The following is a 6,259-nucleotide window of genomic DNA, read 5'->3' as shown; positions in this document are numbered from 1 at the left end:
CCAAGAGTGTTGACAGCGGAGCCGAGCAAACTGAAGCTGTGAACAAGCTCAATCACTTCACCATCCATCCTGATCCTACCAATTGGTCCAGTGGTGAGAATCTTTGTCTTTTTGACAGTGAGCTTCAGTCCATTCCTTGACTCTCTGCAGCAAGTGCAAGAGGTCCTCCTCAGTTTTGGCAATCAGGGTTGTGTCATCTGCAATGGGCCACCATCTTGTTGTTGTTGAGGTCCCTAATAGTCCATTCTTAACTATTTAGTTTCAGCTGGTTCTGTTTTGATATCACCTCTATCATTTCTTACTTGAATTTTGTGTTTGGTTTTTGGTGCTTTTTATTTTATTTTATTATTTTTTTGTTATATTCACCAATGGTTTGTTTATTGACACTTTTGAAGTTTCAGCTCCTGGTCTTGCTGATGGTTTCTATTATTTTTCTGTTTTCTATCTCATTTATTTCAGCTCTTGTACTTAAAATTTCCTTTATTCTAAAGGCTCTAGAGTTAGATTGCCTTTCTTTTTCTATTTGATGAAGGTATTGAGTTAGGTAATTAATTTTGCTTCTTTCTTCCTTGCCTATTAGTGTGATCTGCCCTCTGAGGACTACTTTCTCTGTATCCCAGTTGTTTGGTAGATTTTAATTTCATTATAATTTGTTTCAATAAACTTTTTAATTCTTCTACAACCCAATCATGTCTTAGCAGGGTGTTATTTGGCTTTCATGTGGGTGATTTTTATCTTTTAACCTCTTGTATCAATTTGTAGTTTTATGACATTGCGACCTAAGAAGATATTTTGTATTATTTTAATTTTTTTAAATTTGTTGATGCATACTTTATGTCCTCACATATGATCAATTCTGGAGAATGTAGCATATGCACTGGAAAGAAATTAAGTTAACTTTTGTTGGATACTCTACCTCGAATAAATCCATAAGGTTGAACTAGTTAATTGCATAGTCTAGATCTTCTGCATCTTTGTTAAGCTTTTTTCAAGTTGACCTATTCCTTGGTGAGAGTGGTGTGTTAAAGTTTCCTACCACTATTTTAGTGCTATTTCTTTTTTCAAGTCTGTGAACTACTGTTTTATGTATTTTGCAGATCTATCATTTGGTGGATGGATGTTGACTAATATTATGTCTTCTAGATCCATTGTGAATGTAATCATTTTATAGTGCCTTCCTTTATCTTTTATGGTGGTTTTCAACCTGATGTCTGTTTTATCAGAGATTACTACTCATGCTTTTTTTGTGGATGTCATTTTCTTTGTTTCCTAGTTTCTTAGATGTGTCTCTTGTAGACAACATATTGATAGGCTCTATTTTGTTATCCATGCTACTCTTTTTCTCTTGATTGGTGTATTTAGTCCATTCACATTAAGTGTGTTTATCAAATTTTGTCACTGCCATTTTCCTGTGTTTCTTTTTCTATTGTTTCTGGTTACTATGGTCCACCCTGTTTCTTTTATTTTCTCTGTGTAAATTACTTCCCTTAGAATTTTTTGTTGAGTTTATCTTCTTTGCATACAGTCTTTGAGTTCCTGCTTTTCTGTAAATGATCTAATTTCTCCTTTATACTTGGTGGACACCTTTGCTGGTTATAGGATACTTGGCAACCATTGTTTTCTTTCAGTCTACTATATATGCCATTCCAATGTCTTCTTGCTCACATGGTTTCTGCTAAGAAATTCTTCTTTGTAGGTGAGTCTTTGTTTTTCTAGTGCTTCTTTTAGTATTCTTATCCTTTTCTTTGATTTTGTAGAGTTTGGCTGTGATGTCTTATTAATTTTATTTTGATGCCTAGTCTGATTGGGATTTGTTGAGCCTCTTGGATGCAGATTTCATTTTTGTATGGTTCCTGGGAAGTTTTCTTCTAGCACCTCTTCCTCAATTTTTTGAGTGCTTTCCCAACTCTTGTTGTGTTCTGGAATTCCAATCATACATATGTTGTTCCTTTTGGTATTATTCCACATGTTTCTAATGTTTTCTTCATTTTCCTTCCATCTCCTCTCTGATTTTATGACTCAAAAGCGCTTAACAACAACGACAACAGCAATAACAACAACAATGAGAGAGTTCTATTGGCCCAGTGGATAGCTATGGAAGCAAAGATGAGTGATTTTAATCTACAGCCCTCAGGCCTGGTTTTAATTGTTTTGGTCATTTTTCTAAGTGGTACAGCACTGGTATGTCCATTTGCTGTTCAGAGGTTGCTATGATGCTAAGCACAAATGCGATAACGGTTACCCTGGTGGACAGTGTTTGGTGGAGCTCCCTGATTCAAACAAGCTTGGAAGCAGGAGTGGCATCCTCTTCTAAAATAGCTTGCCTCCATAAACTGTATGAACTTGGAGAAATTATGAAAATTATACAAGTATTCAGGTATTTTGTTCATAGGGTCACTACGAGTTGTCTATGACTCGATGTCACTTAACAACAACAAACAACATACTCCTGTTGAAGTTCTTGTTTTTGAAATCTCTGACTTTCTGTTCTGTCTCTTTTGTTCTGCTTTTATGTCCCTCCAGGATGCCTAAAACTTCTCGTATTTTGGTCTTGATATTCTGGGTTGCAGTTTCATGGGTTTTTATTATTTCTAGTATTGTTTTTGTTGTACCCTTTCTCTCTTGTGATGATTTTTAAAGTTCTTGAACCTTTTTTTTCTTTCATTCTTTACAATTGCTTCCATGGTTGTTCATGTTCCTTGGCACTGATTTGTTTCTTTTCACTCACTGTCTCTGGAATATTTGCCTTATTTGTGTCTTCCATTCTTTCTTCCAGAACTATTACCGTTCTGTAGCTGTTCATATAACTCTACATTAATATATTTCTCCTACCCTCTTGTCTTTGAGGTAGTCATTTTCTCTGCAATATGCTCTGGATTTTTAGGAAAAGGCTTATTTTGTTTTTCACAATGTTTGAGGCTACCAGCTGCTTTTTTGACATTATGTGAAGTTTGTTTTGATTAATTAATTAATTTCTATTTGGCATGAGATAGGACATTTCTATTGTGTCTGCATTAGTTGGTGATAGCTCTTTGTATTTATGGTGTTATTTATCAGTTGTAGACTTAAAGTACTTTATTTAAGGGTAGGAACACTCGCCATATCACAAGTCTTTCTGTTCCTGTGCACTGGGAGAGCTCACTTTTTCTAAAGTTCTTCTATTTCTCTCTGATTTCCAGTGTAGCCCTGTGGGAATCCTGCCTGACTGTTGCTCATCTCTTCTAAAGTTTATAATTATCTTTGATGTTCTGCAGTGCCTCAGACCAGTTTCCTCTTTGATACATTCTCTCTATTTTGGGTGAGAGGAGGGGAACAGGTCAAAGTACCTTAATGCAGCCACTATCTCAGGTCTTGCATAGCTTGCATGTGGTCCATCTGTTTTAAAGTTTGTAATTGTCCTTGGTGATGCTGTTGCACAGTGGGAGATGATATCAGTTTCCCCTGATGCCTGCACTCTCTCAACCCAGGATGAGGTGAGGGAGGCTATCCCAGGTACATTTATTCAGCCACCCTCTTAGTTCTTTTGTAGCCTTGTGTGACTCTCTCCTGCTTCTTCTAAAGTTTGTAATTGTCCTTGTGCTGCTGTGCAGCACAGCCAGATATCAGCTTTGGAGTCACCTTAATTTTGTCAATTAAGTGCTACTACTTAACCCTACCCCTATTTTGGTGTGCAATAAGCCCTATTTTAGGTAAGTTTCTTAATTCATTTAGTGAAGTTTCCACTGCCAAGTCTTGTTTCCAAAAACAAACAAATTCAACAATGCAGGCAATAACAAAAGTCTTCAAGGATATTGGATTCACCTTATAAATTTGTTCCCTCACAATTCTGAATAAAGAGATGTGTACTCTGAGCATTACATGTGTTCTTCTATGAGTCTAACCTAACAAATCTACTTTAACATGCCAATTTCTGTATGCCTTTGTATACTTTCTTCTATACTGTACAAAGTCAATTCTGGTATATCAACTTGACTTAATGTAAGCCACTGAATATGTTTAAGTGAACCAACAGAATAAAATATTACAGCTTTTTCCAGTTGAGCTGAAAGATTGAATGAAGAATCCACTCATTATTCTCAGGTCAAAAAATTCAGACATACCCAATTTTAAACTTATTTCATAATTTTAATAGTCATTCTCATTTATTTTTTGGGCCTTATTTTACATATTAGAAAAAAAATCAAGTATTTCTTTCAGAATGTACTATCCCTCACAGTTACTGCATCAAAAAGAACTGGCTGGCACAAATATTTCAAGAAGGACGTTATGCAAATGGCACAACTTTGCTTATTGAAACGGAGGACCTGAAGCACTGGCTGCAAAAGATCCAGAATTTCAGCCTTCAGTATGGATTGAAGTTCAACATCAAGAAAACATTCTCACTATTGGGCCAATTGGCAGCATCATGATGGATGGTGAAGAGACTGAAATTGTTAACAGCTTTAGCTTGCTTGGTTCCTCAATCAACAATCTTGGTACCAGCAATCAGGAAAAAAAAAGGATGAATTTAATTGGAAAAGTTGGCTGTAAGGGACCTCGCCACAGTATTGAAGAGAAACAACATTAGTTTGGAAGCTAAAGTGTGCCTGATCCAGGCCATAGTCTTCACAATGCTTGCTATGCATCAAAGAGCTGGGCAATGACTAGGGATGATAGAAAGAATATTGATGCTTTTAAGCTGTGATGCTGGAGAATAGTGTTAAATATACCATGGGCCGCCAGGAGAATAAACAGATTTGTCCTGGAGAGGATGAAATTAGGATCCTTCTTATAGGCAAGGATTCTGAAATTTTGTCTGTAATACTTTGGGCATGTTGCAAGGAGGGTCCTTGGAGAAGAACATCATGCTTGGAAGGGTGGGGGGGGGGATGGAGAAGGAGAGAGAGAGACCAGCGATGAGATAGATTGATACAGTCACTAGGGTAAGGAGGGTAGGTATTTTGAATACAGTAGAGTTGGCTCAGGATTGAGGAGGTTTCAGGGCTGTTGTACATTGAGTCACTATGAGTCTATTCGATGGCACATAACAACAACAACCATTACTACAATATAGACTTAATGAGGGAGCTCTGGGAGTCTAGTAGCAAGAAGCTGCACTGCAATCTCAAAGGCACGTGATTCAAGGTCACCAGCTGTTTCATGGGAGAGGGATGGGGATCTTCTTCATGTGATTAACAACTCCTGAAAATATTCCTGATGGCCAGCTATGGGTTGGTTTTGACTGAATGGCACAAAACACAACAACACAACCATATTATAAAGAGCTGATGATCACAAAGGAACAAACTCAATGTGCACTGAAGGCATTGGCAAAAAGAATATGGCCCCAGGACTCTATAACACAGTAAGTAAAATTTTTCAAATGACAGATGCTTCCCTGGAAATACTGACAAGTCTATTCCAACCAACTCTTTAATACTCAAGTCCATTCCCCAGACCCTGATTGGCACTAAGCAAGAGGCTTCCAGCCAACACCTCACTGTTAGCCAAATCCAGCAAACCCGATCAGTTCATACACGGTTGTGAGCAAAATAAAAGCACCGAACAGTCCATATCAGAACTTCAACCAAAACAAAAACCCACCTTTCAAAATTCAAAATTTAATAGATTCACACATAAGCCTCCAAAGTGAAGACTCAGATGGGACACACCCAACTTTTAATACCCAAGCCCATGCCCCAGACCCTGATTGCCATAGCATCCTTCAATATTGCAACACAAGACTTAAAATTTTTCAGTTCTTTCAGCTTGAGAAATATAGAGTGAGCGATTCTCTTTTCATTCTCCAATTCCAGATGTGCAGAGGTACATTCCCTTCTAACACTGCTTTGCCCTTCAGATCTGCCCTTTGAAATTTTCTTTTCAGCTCTTTTACTTCAACATGTTTTCCTTTTGTTTTAGCTTTTTTTTATTGTTCAGTGCAATCTTTAGAGTCTCTTCTAACACCTCTTTCGATCTTCTCTTTCTCTTCCATTTTTGTAATGACCCAAGTTGTGCCAGGAAATTTGGAGGACAACCACTTGGCATACTGACTGGAAGAGATCTATATTTGTCCCCATTCCAAAGAAAGGTGATCTGACAGAGTGTGGAAATTATCTGAGAGCTGGACAATGAATAGAGATAACAGAAAAAGAATTTACGTCTTTCATTTGTGGAGTTGGAGAAGAGCCCTGAACATTTCATGGATTGCCAAAAGAACAAATAAATATGTCTTAGATGAGGCACAGCCGGAGTGATCTTTAAAGGCAAGGATAATGAA

This window comes from Elephantulus edwardii, unplaced genomic scaffold, assembly GCF_000299155.1.
Source record: "Elephantulus edwardii isolate Elephantulus edwardi_28Jun2011 unplaced genomic scaffold, EleEdw1.0 scaffold00192, whole genome shotgun sequence".
NCBI lineage: Eukaryota > Metazoa > Chordata > Mammalia > Macroscelidea > Macroscelididae > Elephantulus > Elephantulus edwardii.
The sequence above is the reverse complement of the archived record's forward strand: the minus strand, read 5'-3'. Positions refer to the sequence as shown.